Here is a 14,433-nt window from a genome sequence, read left to right on the forward strand (position 1 = left end):
CTGCGTCGTTGCGTGTTCGCGCTGTCTCTTCGCCGTGGTCTCGCCCATATGTTGGCCCTCACCTGCTGGCGGGCCGAGGATTACGAGCTACAAGCCCTTATTAAAACTGGATTTGTTTACACTCCTGCCTGCACGCGGCCACAACAAAACCAGCGTGACCCGTCCGTTGCTGGGACACCAGCCGCTCGTGAGAAAGGCCCTATGAACACATTACAGATGACAGTAAAACATGCAAATAAATCCTGAAGCTCATTACAAACAGCATTTTTCTGTTGATGGGGTGAGTCCAGTCCAATAATAATGATTATAATTATGTTTTACTACTTCCATCACGAGCTTGATGGGCCTCTCACGTGTCACCACAGGCTGAAGGTGCTGGTCCTCAAGTAGCTTCTCTGGAACCAGGCTTGTAGCTGGATATTATGTAGATAGAATAAAGTTATCAACGGATGACTCGCAGCCACACTGTGCCAGTGAGACCTGCTATCATCTCGTGTGGCTTTCCCCCGCAGCCCCAAAGTCTACAGATTGATTTGGCTCGCGACTGTGAATTATCCGTAGGTGTGAGTGCTTTTCTTTCTCGATCAGCCTGTCGATAAGAAGATAAGCGAGTAAGGCTAATGGATGGTGAACGAGCCAGTCCCCTACAAATTAAATTCATGGTGCTAAATAGTCTTCCTAATTGTGAATGTGACAACAGATGTGGTAACAGATAAGTGTTTAGGTAGATGCAACAAGACACAACAGGGTTAGACGCTGGTAATGACTGAGCCTTAGCTTAGTTCATGTTCCTGTTGTGAGGTCACAGTTATCTCTGGGACATTACCAACAAACCCAGTCTCTTAATCATGCTCCTATACTACGTTTGTGGACATAATAAGCCAATGTTCACGGTTGATACAAATGACAAGTCGTGTGTTGAAAGATAGCATTTCATTTAAACCATTTCTTCTCTGATTATGCAGTACAACCCATGTAAATCCATGATTAATGAAGCTTTATGGTTGGATTTAGGCAAATGAAATTAAACCTGATAGTGACTTCACACACAATGTCTGTATTGAATTTTAAACCAAAGCTTTCTTTACCCTAACCAGAGTAATTCAGCTGCCAAACCCAAGCATGACTTAATGTGGATGTGAAGATCTTGGTGCTTTGTCACGTCCTGCGCCTACACACCCTCTGTCCAACCCAAGCCTCAAAGATATTATTTAATTACATTGGCTACAAAACGCAATCTGTTGCTGCAATTCAAGATAATTAGTTAAAACATAATACTCTCTTTAAGATCAGACATTTTGATGATAATAAATGCACAAGTCAGAATCAATTTGACAAATGCTAATTTAAAAACTTTTCCTCATCTGTGTTGGTTCTTTAAAATGTTTTTAGTGGTGCAGATAGTATAGTTTTATATACTGTAAACTATTTGTATTCAAGCCAGAATTGTGTCAACAAATTTAATATTTTACTGGAATAGAAGATCAATTTTGGCAATAAAGGCAACGTCTCTGATGGAGTCTTTATTCGATCGTTCCTCAGCAGCACACACAGCACTAGTGACTCCTTTTAGGATGCTCTTGTCCTAAAATGTCTCTTTCTGCCTGTGTCCATTGTATTAAAGCACCAGAGTCACGTATATAGTCAGGGTCTAATTTCTTTCCTTTTCCTGATTTTTAATGTGTTTCTTCTTTTATCAACACTGTCCATTGTGTCATAATGTCATTTCTTTTCCCCCTCACTAATATTGACTGTCTGCCCCTCTGTATATCTGCTCTTATCTGTTTTCTATCTTCGGCCTTACTGTGTTTTTGTTCCTACATCTCATTGTATTTTCGCCACATGCACCTCTTCTATCTTTCCTTTTATTGATTGCTTAGCTGTCGTTGCTTCTTTTTCCCTCCAAACCATTCTTGGGTTTCTCTGCCTTGAATTTCACATCCACGATAATAGTGACACATCCCACGGACTGTGGCACACACACACACACACTACTTTTGCTTCACCATTTGCCAATCGTGTCTCTGAATAGCTGCAAAGTCAGCATCTCTTCTATGGAAACTAATGGGGAGTGTGACGAGACGTGGGGTCACGACAGGGAGAATACAAGGAAAGGAAAAGAGAGCAATGATAAAAGAATAAAAGTAGGGAAGGAAAAGAGGAAAAGCAAGGGAGAGCAGGTAGAAGAGAAACATAAAATGATAAATGAAGAGTGAGGAAGGTAGAGAGGCAAAGTCAGCATCTGTCATGGAAATTAATGGAGAGTGTGACAAGTTATGGAGTTGCGAGTGAGGGAGGGAGGGAGCGAGTGAAACAGAAGGTGTAGAATATGTTACCGGCTTGTGATTTATTCCATTGCCGTTTCAATAAACAGGACACTCCAGAACTATTCTATTTAAGTAAAGCACTTGTGAATCTGTGGAAATCTGATAAAGGTTGTTGCATGATACACGCTCATGTCCCTGTTGAGCACAACTGTATCAGCAGGTCAGTTTGTGCGGAGTCGCCAGAAGGGGGCACAAAATTACTGCATGATGAACACAGGGGCTTCAGGCCTTCACCTCTGACACACTGGATTTATTTACAGCTTGTTTGAAACCTGTATTTAAATAAAAGTGATTATGTATAGAAACATATAAAAAAATAAAGATCAAAGATTTAGCCACAAAAATGATGTAGTTTAGCATCAAGATGGGCTTTATATTATGTTTAATTAAAATGCTAAATATTTGGAATGATAAATAATATAAAATAGAAGCAGAATGAAATACCTTCTAAACTATAATAGTTAAAATAATGGAAATATTTTAAACACATTAAAATAATTTGAGAGCAATTTAGTCTGTGCTGCAAATAAATAGATGAGTCAGTGTAACACAATAAAGCTGAGGAAAGCTCACAACTATGACAATATTTTAGCAATGTGTCTGAGTACATGTTGTTACTGTGGTCAGTTTAACTTTTAATAACTGAGGACTCAGGCACAGGTTAAGTAGCTCAGAGGCGGGGACAAAGGCCCATTTCCTTTCTGCATGTCACCTTTTGTACCAAAGCACATTGGAGGATTGGGCCTGTCAGTCAAGCCTCAAACCAGCATGTTGTCCCTGCAGCAGGACAATGACAGAAGCCCCTTTTTCAGGCTTAACCCTTTGAAGGGGCCTTTAATGGCGTTTTAGTGAAACAAAAACTAACACTGTCCTCGTGAGAAACAACACACGACATGTTGTGTCACACAGAGACGTGACTGCAACCAGAAAGCGATAATTACTCAAATTCATACGTTTGTCTGGATTGAAAGCTTACTGAAATATTGACCATGTTTAGTCTGATAAAGCTTATTAAACGTGTTTATTAAAATACTCAGTTACTCTTCTATAAAAGTTAGTTTAATAATTAACTAATTTAAGTTGGCTCCATGTGGAGAATCAAAGGCATTCAGACATTTTTTTTTAGTTTACTGGTTTCCCAGCAGGGACCAGTAGAAGGAATGAGGATGAAAAAACAGGGAGTGGGAATTGGGTGCTAAAGCACAGATTGAAGAAACTTCCCTCGGCCGGCCAAGCATCACAGACATCAAAGTGAAGACATTGTTTGGGAGGAACAATGGCTGCCGTCACAGTCCAGGAGTTTGTGTGTTGTTGCGTGTTTGCGCTCCCGGAATCCCCCTCTGAAGGCGAAATCACTGGATTATCAAACCAGCAGATGCAAACGGCAGAGAACAATATCATCGGCAGCCCTCAGAGGGGAATCCTCCGAGACCCGTCTGTAAGAAACGCACAGATAACATCAAACAAAGAAAGTAGGTACTTCTGCTCACACTTGATTCGAGCTATTTTCTTAAATCTACACAATAAAACATTTTAATAAACTATATTCTAATGAAAGCGCGAGAGTCCACTTCAACTGGAATTTACTCTTTGCAAAAAAAAATAATATATTGAACTACTCCAATGGTAATTTCACATAAAATTATTCAATTACTGCTGTGTTGTTGTTCAGTAAATCATGCTGTAAATTACAATAGCAGTAGAATTGATAAAGTTTAGAAAGTAAATGCTCCTTCAAATCTCAGCAAATACACATGAAGCAGAGCCACTGACACACAATTAAACTAATTATTGCTTTAACAATGTTACACGTCTTGTACAAACTTTTATTGTGTTGTGAAAACAGTATGTCCTTTTTAGTGGTGAGCACCTTTGCATCACAGCACCAATACATTCAGAATAAAACAAACGAACATCTTTTTTTTTGTTTTTTACTATAAATGATTTATAATCCAGAGAATTATGGAACCGCAATGAGGTGCAAGTCGTGTACTGTGGAGTGGAACTGTCCCGGTCAGCAGGGAGCATATGGGAATATCATCAAACTGATTTGCTGTGTCGACATCCTTATAACCTCTGGGATGCTTCAGCCGTGGAGGTCCGGCTGCCGTGCCTTCCCCGACACACCAAAACCACAGACAGGCTGGTGGGGATAATGCAAAACATAGCGTCGGGGAAACAGACCCACGAGAGAGGCCGACTGGTTTTGTCCCGAGTGCACTTAAAAATGTATTTTCCTTCCTTGGATCGGACGTATTTTCGCTGGAATGGCTGCGATCCTGAAATAGTCGGTTTGAGAGACAGAAATCCATAGAGCACCTGGGCATCTGCTGGCCAAGCAGAAAATCAATAAAGATCAGCGTAATGGCAGGGAACACACACATAAACAGACACAGAGGTCCAGTGAATAAAACTAACAGTAATCACACCTTATTAGCAGAAGCTGCAGTGAACAGAATTGATCTGTGGGCCCATTAATGGGAGTCATTAGTGTTTTTAATGAAGCCACGTTTGGCAGAATCACGGAAGGGGGAGAAATGAAGGAAGGAAGGATGAGAGCTGAGGAAATGTAGAAGAAACACAGAAAGCCTCAACGTTTAGCAAATCGGCGTTCCCCAAGATTCTGACTAATAGCTCGGTAACTGCAGCAAACTTGTTGCTTGAATGCGGAAGGTCAACACAAAAAGAGGTTTGAAAGTTTTACATAATGTGAAACCAACAAGAAAGCCTGATGTCTGATCAGTTACCCTGTTGTAGTTTGGTTCTTATTTGTTGTAAAATGATAGAAGTGGTTAAATTAATGTTTAAGGTTTAGGAAACTGACACTAGCAGTTCTTTGGGTGATATGTTTAGTTGTAGATCCTACCAGTTCATTTATTTATACATGATTCGGAGCTTTTCTCTTTTCTTACAGTTTATAGAAGCATAGAACTCCAAGCTGCAAAAAGCCAGAGGACCTGACTTGTAAAAAACGCTGACATGTACAAATGCGGTGTGTTTCCAAAGCAATGTAAAAGAAATGCAACAGCATGAGAAAACTCCCTAAGAAAAAAACTCTTAGATAACCAAAATTTCAGGAAGCTGTTGTGCACCCAGACAATAGATGTCACAAACATTTGTCTCCCGCTGAAACGCTGATGGGAAACGAAGAAGAGCTGGCTGAAGAAATATGAGCTGAGGAGCCGCGGCCGCGGCGCTTACTTTGTCAGCGCTTGTAGAGGAGGACGGAGATACAGGAGGAGGCAGATGTGATTCGGGGGGGGCTGTGATTTCTGCAGCGTGCCAACTGTGAAGAAAAATGACGTGCAGCATAGTTTCCTGTCTCCTGCAGTAGCTGATGGGGTGTTTTATGCCGGAGCGGTGCCACTGAACACACACGGGCTCAGTACACTGGGGTCTTCTCTGCGTTTGACAGTAAAACCATTGAGTTGTGGGAGAGCGTTACCTCTGTTTATTGATAACCTGTTGGAAGGTGACCCGGTGATGACTCGTCACCGGTTTCACCAAACACGGAGGCTGATTTGTACAACTTCTGATTTCTACAGCAAACATTTATTCAGAGGTGTGTGAGACGGAGCTCTGCTGCCGTTTAGCGTCTCCTCTACGGACCTTTTTGGAGTTTAGCTTCCTGTAAGTACTGTATGTTAGAATGAGTTGCGTCTTCCATGCTGTCGAAACTAGTTATAATTGTGCAGAATTATATTAGATAGTTTAGAAAACTCACATTTTGCTGAAAATAAACTACACTGATAACTCAGTGTTATACAGTTGTTGCTTTTTCTGCATTTTCCGTGGATTCATTGCAAAACGTGACGTTTAAATATGAATGGAGGCTTTTGAAGATTGACGCGCACTGGGCACGTTATTAGCTCCACCTGTAGAGCCTGATGTAATCTAATACAGCAGCTCCGCCACGATTTCTGTTTTTACAGCGTTATAATATCCCACTTCTTTTTGAAACTGTCACAAATCACTGCTGTTAAAAAAAAAACAAAGGAGTGGTTTATAACAATAGCTCCATGGTCACAGTGGTTAACGTCTAGACGTTTGTTATCATCATTACTATGATGACAGCCAGGTTGAGGTTGGAGAATCACTGTGGTAATAGAAGCCAGTGTTAACTGGAAGGAAACAAACTGTGGTCTCCTCTGTGTCACTTAAAACCGTCCTGCGACCACAGGCCCGTTTTGTTGAGTCATTTGTTTTAGAGGTTTAACAAATGATGAACACAATACGGCGTTTTATCAAGGCGACGTGAGTCTCTTATTTTCCACTTTCCAGTTGTTTGCCTTTGAGTTTTGATCTTTTCCTCGTCCACTGCAATATTTTCTGGAGCTAAATGTCAGCAACCGTCAGAAATCACTCTCCAGCCAAAGGCGGCATCAATTTCAGCCTTGTTAGGCCTCCACCCCCCCGCATGCACACACGTACGTGCACTCTCACACGCTGGTCGGGCACCAGCAGACAGCGTAAACCGATCCCTCAATTGCTGTCAGCGAACAAGTGGCTACCCGCTGGGTGAAAAAAGGGCACGGTGAGAAATGCTCTCAATCACTTTCAATTAATCCCCCCTCCCCTTTCGCTTGAAGGGCCTTTTAAAAGGACAGTTTTTCCATGTGGTGTGTGAAGGGGCAGTCAGGCTGCCTCCTGGCCGTTATGGCACACATTCATATTGATTTATTCTCCTCCTGAACAATATGAATGCTTGGCAGATCTCACAACAGACCTGTTGGCATCAGGAAATCATTAAGCAAGTGGAGAATGTAGAAATATTAAACATTTTCAGCCACTGTTTCCCCAATAATCTCTTTCCAACATTAAATTCCCCTCTGTTGTGATTTCCAGACAGTTCTTATCTCACACTAATAGTGTGGATAATGATAATAAAGGAGAGTGGATGTGTGCGTGTGTGTGTGTGTGGTGGCGGTGTGTAAGATCAGGAGCGTCCCTGCTTGAAATGATTAGAAGGTTGGAGCCATTATGAGCTCCTCTCTGCCTTTTGTATCTGCTGTAATGAATATTGAGGGGGGTATTTGGAACACTTTGAGGAACTAACAGCCTTTTTAATCCTTTAATCCTGAGGAAAACCAATTTCACCCTTATACACACACACGCAGTTTGAAAGGGGTTTCATTGAACCCTGTGTTGGTGTGTGTGTGTGTGTGTGTGTGTGTGTGTGTGTGTGTGTGTGTGTGTGTGTGTGTGTGTGTGTGTGTGTGTGCGCACGTGTGCACGTGTGTGTGTTTAACCTGCTCTCGTTAATTTCCCGGCTCAGAGACCTGGTGATCCTGGAGATTGTACCCGCAACTATTGCTTTCAAGATATTGCATGTGTTTTTTACTTTTATTAATAAATTAAAATTTCGATAAATCTTACCTCAAGATGCCTGAACCAGTTGCCAAACCTACTGTCATGTATGGTTGATGATCTAGGACTGGAGCCAGTATGATTGAATGTGTATTCATTACAGAACAAATTTAATATACAGTATAACAGACATGCATGGAATAAAACAGTATCTCAGAAATTCATAAAAAAATTTAGAACATTTTACTATTTACAGATTAATCTGGGAACTCTGGTTTACAAACATAGTTTTGTTTCTAAATATATATTGACCTAATATTTTTTTAATTGCTTTTAGTAAGGTGTATGATATATCAAGTGCTAATATATAACTAATAGAATTGTAGTTATTGTTTTTTCAGTACTATGTCTGTGTGTATCTTGGGGCAGGCGGCGGACCCACATGCACAGCACGGAGGCAGGATAGGGGTTAAACAGAGGTTTATTTTCCACGGCAGGGTCAGACGGTCCAGGTCATAAACAGAAGTGTTCAATGAAGCAGTACACAAGGGAGCAGGCGGTTTCCAGTCCAATAAACAAGCGAGGTTCGTTACACGGGCAGGCTCGGTAAAAGTACAGGCAGGGATAAAGCAAACTCACGGTCAGTGGTTAGTCCAGGGTCAGGCAGGATACACAAGGCGAAACAGGAACAAAACACGAGGGGCACGAAACACGGGAAACACGGGAAACTCGGAACGCTCGGGATATACGGGCAACACGAACGAAAACCAGAACTCTAGGAAACACGGGACACTAATTAAACTCGAATACAACAATCTGGCGGAGAACTAAGGACACAGGTGGTGGTTAAATACACAGAGACTTGATTAACGATTACAGACAGGTGCGGTGAATGAACGGATAACAGGAAGTCTACAAAATAAAACAGGAAGTAGTGTGACAACAGGACATGGCGTGAAGCATGACGAACAACAGGACATGGCGTGAAACATGACAGTACCCCCCCCCCTATGGCGCCTTCCACGGCGCCCACGGAAGCCCCCCCCCCCCAAACCAGGGCGGGCGGAGGGTGGTCCCAGGAGGAGGGACCGAATCCCAACCCCTCAAGGCAAACGAGCAGGGTGGGTGGAGGGAGGACCGGAGGAGGGCCAAACAAGAGTCCACATAACAAAGTCCACGAACGGGGAAGACACGAAGTCCAGAGATTCCCTCACGGGGGTTGAGGGCATGGCGAGATCCCGCTCCGCCGGCGCTGAGCCCGGGTGGCCCCCCCAGTGCCCCCGAGCCGGGCCGATGTCCCCGGGGACCACCCCGAATGGCAACGTCCTCCAGGCGGACGCCGATCCGAGGGGCCGAGGAGTCGAGGTGGACGTCGCCGCAGGAGGCAGCGCCATCCACGCAGCAGGAGGCGCCGAGGGCGAGGCCACCAGTCCGGCAGCCGAGCCAAGGACGAGGCAGGAACCAGCGGCGTCCTCCTTGGACCACCGCGACGAGAGGCAGGAACCAGCGGCGTCCTCCTTGGACCACCGCGACGAGAGACAGGAACCAGCGGCGTCCTCCTTGGACCACCGCGACGAGAGACAGGAACCAGCGGCGTCCTCCTTGGACCACCGCGACGAGAGACAGGAACCAGCGGCGTCCTCCTTGGACCACCGCGACGAGAGACAGGAACCAGCGGCGTCCTCCTTGGACCACCGCGACGAGAGACAGGAACCGACGCAGGTGCGGCCGGAGCCGAGCCGCCAGGAACCGACGCCGGTGCGGCCGGAGCCGGGCCGCCAGGAACCGAAGCAGGTGCGGCCGGAGCCGCGACGGGCGCGACCCCCTCCTGGGGGTCCGCCGGAACTGCGACGGGCGCGACCCCCTCCTGGGGGTCCGCCGGAACTGCGACGGGCGCGACCCCCTCCTGGAGGTGCGCCGGGACTGCGGCTGGCGCGACCCCCTCCTGGAGGTGCGCAGGAACTGCGGCTGGCGTGACCCCCTCCTGGAGGTGCGCAGGAACTGCGGCTGGCCCGACCCCCTCCTGGAGGTGCGCAGGAACTGCGGCTGGCGCGACCCCCTCCTGGAGGTGCGCAGGAACTGCGGCTGGCGCGGCCTCCTCCTGGAGGTGCGCAGGAACTGCGGCTGGCGCGGCCTCCTCCTGGAGGTGCGCAGGAACTGCAGCAGGCGCTGCCTCCTCCTGGAGGCCGGCGGGCGCTGCGGCTCCGAGGGTGACAGGGACTGGAACGCCCGCTACCGGGCCGACAGGAACGAGACCAGAGGCAGGAACGCCCTCAACTTGGCCGACGGGAACGCCCTCAACTTGGCCGACGGGAACGCCCTCAACTTGGCCGACGGGAACGCCCTCAACTTGGCCGACGGGAACGCCCTCAACTTGGCCGACGGGAACGCCCTCAACTTGGCCGACAGGGACAGGAACTGGAACGACCTCAACTTGGCCGACGGGAACGCCCTCAACTTGGCCGACAGGGACAAGGACGGGAACGCCCTCAACTTGGCCGACAGGGACAGGAACTGGAACGACCTCAACTTGGCCGACAGGGACAGGAACTGGAACGACCTCAACTTGGCCGACAGGGACAGGAACGGGAACGCCCTCAACTTGGCCGACAGGGACAGGAACTGGAACGACCTCAACTTGGCCGACAGGGACAGGAACTGGAACGACCTCAACTTGGCCGACGGGGACAGGAACTGGAACGACCTCAACTTGGCCGACGGGGACAGGAACTGGAACGACCTCAACATGGCCGACAGGAACAGGAACGGCATCTACTTGGCCGACAGGAACAGGAACGGCATCTACTTGGCCGACAGGAACAGGAACGGCATCTACTTGGCCGACAGGAACAGGAACGGCGTCAACATGGCCGACAGGGACTGGAACGGCCGCAACATGGCCGACAGGGACTGGAACGGCCGCAACATGGCCGACAGGGACTGGAACGGCCGCAACATGGCCGACAGGGACTGGAACGGCCGCAACATGGCCGACAGGGACTGGAACGGCGTCCCCTCCGGAGCCGGCATGACAGCTTACAGCTGCCGAGCTCGACGGGGGAGACGTCGGGCTTGATTGGGTGGAACTAACAGTTGTCAGACGGACGGTGCCCTCTGACTGGGACAAGGACTGAGCGTGACTGAACCGGACTGGGGCGTGACTCGACTGGACTGGAACGTGGGCTAGACTCGGCTGGACCAGAGCGTGACTCAACTGAACTGGGACCTGGACTGGGCTCGACTGGGCTGGGCTCGACTGGGCTGGGCTCGACTGGGCTGGGCTCGACTGGGCTGGGCTCGACTGGGCTGGACTGAAACCTGGACTGGGCTCGTCTGGACTGAAACCTGGACTGGACTCGACTGGAGCGGGGCTCGACTGAACTGGGCTCGACTGGACTGAGACCTGGACCGGGCTCGACTGGACTGAGACCTGGACCGGGCTCGACTGGACTGAGACCTGGGCCGGGCTCGACTGGACTGAAACCGGGACTGGGCTCGACTGGGCTGAAACCGGGACTGGGCTCGGCTGAACTGGAGACTGAACAGGGCTCGGCTGGACTGGAGACTGAACAGGGCTCGGCTGGACTGGAGACTGAACAGGGCTCGGCTGGACTGGAGACTGAACAACACACGGCTGAACTGGGGACTGGGCAGCACACGGCTGAACTGGAGACTGGGCAGCACACGGCTGAACTGGAGACTGGGCAGCACACGGCTGAACTGGGGACTGGGCAGCACACGGCTGAACTGGGGACTGGGCAGCACACGGCTGAACTGGGGACTGGGCAACACACGGCTGAACTGGGGACTGGGCAGCACACGGCTGAACTGGGGACTGGGCAGCACACGGCTGAACTGGGGACTGGGCAGCACACGGCTGAACTGGGGACTGGGCAGCACACGGCTGAACTGGGGACTGGGCAACACACGGCTGAACTGGGGACTGGGCAACACACGGCTGAACTGGGGACTGGGCAACACACGGCTGAACTGGGGACTGGGCAACACACAACTGAGCTGGAGACTGGGCTAAACCCGACTGAGCTGGAGACTGGGCTAAACACGACTGAGCTGGAGACTGGGCTAAACACGACTGAGCTGGAGACTGGGCTAAACACGACTGAGCTGGAGACTGGGCTAAACACGACTGAGCTGGGGACTGGGCAAAACACGACTGAGCTGGGGACTGGGCAAAACACGACTGAGCTGGGGACTGGGCAAAACACGACTGAGCTGGAGACGGGAGACCGCATGAATGCAGGGAATCCTCCCAGCGGAGCAAACATGGAGCTGGGCAGGTTGGTGCAGACACGACGGCCCGACGGGGCTGGGAGGAGGAAACCGAAACCATCGGCGGTGCGACTGGCGCTGGCGTGGTGCGGAGCGCGTCGCTTAACTCATCGTACCTCACGCACAGCCGCTCATAGAGGCGACGAACACTGGGGCGCTCTAACGCGCTGTCATCGTCCTCCAGCGTCAATATCGCCACCTCAACGGCGCTGCGCTGGTTCTCCGGGTTAATCGCCCGTCGGTAATCCTCCGCGAGGATCTTGAAATAATCCCGTAGGTCGCTGGGTAGCTCGGCGCAGGTGAATTCCATGCTCCCTCGGGAGAGGAATATTCGCCGTACAAAAACAAGGAAAAAAAAACAGTCACTGACCTGACCGGAGGCTAAGTGCTGGCTGGGTCCAAGTTTGGCCAGATTGTTCTGTCAGACTTGGGGCAGGCGGCGGACCCACATGCACAGCACGGAGGCAGGATAGGGGTTAAACAGAGGTTTATTTTCCACGGCAGGGTCAGACGGTCCAGGTCATAAACAGAAGTGTTCAATGAAGCAGTACACAAGGGAGCAGGCGGTTTCCAGTCCAATAAACAAGCGAGGTTCGTTACACTAGCAGGCTCGGTAAAAGTACAGGCAGGGATAAAGCAAAACTCACGGTCAGTGGTTAGTCCAGGGTCAGGCAGGATACACAAGGCGAAACAGGAACAAAACACGAGGGGCACGAAACACGGGAAACTCGGAACGCTCGGGATATACGGGCAACACGAACGAAAACCAGAACTCTAGGAAACACGGGACACTAATTAAACTCGAATACAACAATCTGGCGGAGAACTAAGGACACAGGTGGTGGTTAAATACACAGAGACTTGATTAACGATTACAGACAGGTGCGGTGAATGAACGGATAACAGGAAGTCTACAAAATAAAACAGGAAGTAGTGTGACAACAGGACATGGCGTGAAGCATGACGAACAACAGGACATGGCGTGAAACATGACATATCTCAAGTTGTTGCAGGTATCTAGCCTAGGAGTCTTGTTAGCTGGTGCTGTGTACTTCTAGGTCGAAGAGTCCAAGTTTACAAGGTCCTCCACAGAACAACCTGAGTCCAGCAGGACTTTATTGAAGATGGTCTCCATCACATTTTCCACATAATCTGCACCATAACACTAGAGTTACAAATTACCCATCAACAGACTAAAATATCAAAATAAGTTGACCAACTGCATACAGAGTAAATTCATAGACAATAATATAGATCAGATTATAAATACCACAACTACTGAAATGTGAAATGCAAAATCTCTGTCAAATAAAACTGCATTTTGGCCAACAGGTAGCCGCGTGTCCATAGCCTGCAGTGGTGTCAGTTTGAGAAGCAACCTCCTCACGTTTCGGTAGCTGGCATGCATTAGCCTGTATAAAAAAGCATGTCACGTTTACAGCTAAAGTAGCTGACTAGATAAGCAAAAACACACGTTAGACTGAGATAGAACTTGCAATAACCCAAATTCACGGGTCTACTCGGGCTACAACATACACACGACAGGCTCGGTAATAATTAGAAACACAGCTGACTCAACAACTTACTAGCTAACGCTAGCCGCTAACGCTGCGCTACCATCGCGCTAGCAGCTATAATGTGAGCTGAGTGAATGACCTCAGCACCATATATCACACGATTCGAACCGGACAAATGCTGGAGAGGCTTGGACTCATCCAAATTGCGTGTCAGCACCTTGCAACACTCTGTTAGATTCAACAGTTCTAGCAATTAGCATTCCTTACACAGGAGGGTGGGGTACATTATAAACAAAGAAACTTCTGGAGTACATACATTCAATAAGTATCAAGCATGTACTTACGTTTGGGGAAGCAGCAAGTGGATAACGTCTTGGGGAACAGGGCGCTTCTTCAACCTGAGTGTTTTTTTTTTTTGTCTTTTAAATGGCGGGTGGCAACCAACTGAAAGGTGCATTAGCGCCACCTACTATGATAGACTGTGCAGTGAGTGACTTCTTCTTTTGTCTGTGACTGAAGTGAGTGACCAAAATGAAATGTTTCAGGTACATTTAGGGGTCCAGGTTTGTTTGGGGGGGGGGGGGGGGGGGGGGGCGAAGCTGGTTCTGTGATTGGTGAAGCGAATGCAGACGTATCCAGTCCGCCAAATTTGAAACGATGGTTCTTGAACCGGATTGGATAAACTCTCAAAAATGGGAAATAAGTAGGGGGCGTACTTCTAACACACCAGGAGTGTCTTAACGTGACCCAGGGAGTCAAATAAACGTACCAGAATGTTGGTGTTTTCATTAATGTCGTTGTGTTTTCTGTTAATGTTGGTGTGTTTCCTGTTAATGTCGTTGTGTTTTGTCTTTTTGTTTGTTTGCGACACTTGTGCACTTCAGGGCCACCGTAGTTAAAAGAGGAAGTGAGTCTGCTCCTGAATTGCTACGCTCTGCTTTCGATAAAGTATCAAATGTGAAACCTCTGCCTTTTGCCTTTGGAACCCAGAT

At 48.2% G+C, this 14,433-nt stretch overlaps 1 protein-coding gene and 1 long non-coding RNA gene across 6 annotated transcripts in view; one reads left to right on the forward strand and one right to left on the reverse strand.

Annotated features, from left to right (window-relative positions):
- LOC114867425 (NACHT, LRR and PYD domains-containing protein 12-like) overlaps positions 1 to 14,433 on the reverse strand; it is a 95,834-nt gene that overhangs the window by 32,496 nt on the left and 48,905 nt on the right. The window lies entirely within an intron of this gene.
- The window catches only part of LOC129603403 (uncharacterized), an 81,118-nt gene that overhangs the window by 27,801 nt on the left and 38,884 nt on the right, over positions 1 to 14,433 (forward strand). The window lies entirely within an intron of this gene.

Source organism: Betta splendens, chromosome 2, assembly GCF_900634795.4.
Source record: "Betta splendens chromosome 2, fBetSpl5.4, whole genome shotgun sequence".
NCBI lineage: Eukaryota > Metazoa > Chordata > Actinopteri > Anabantiformes > Osphronemidae > Betta > Betta splendens.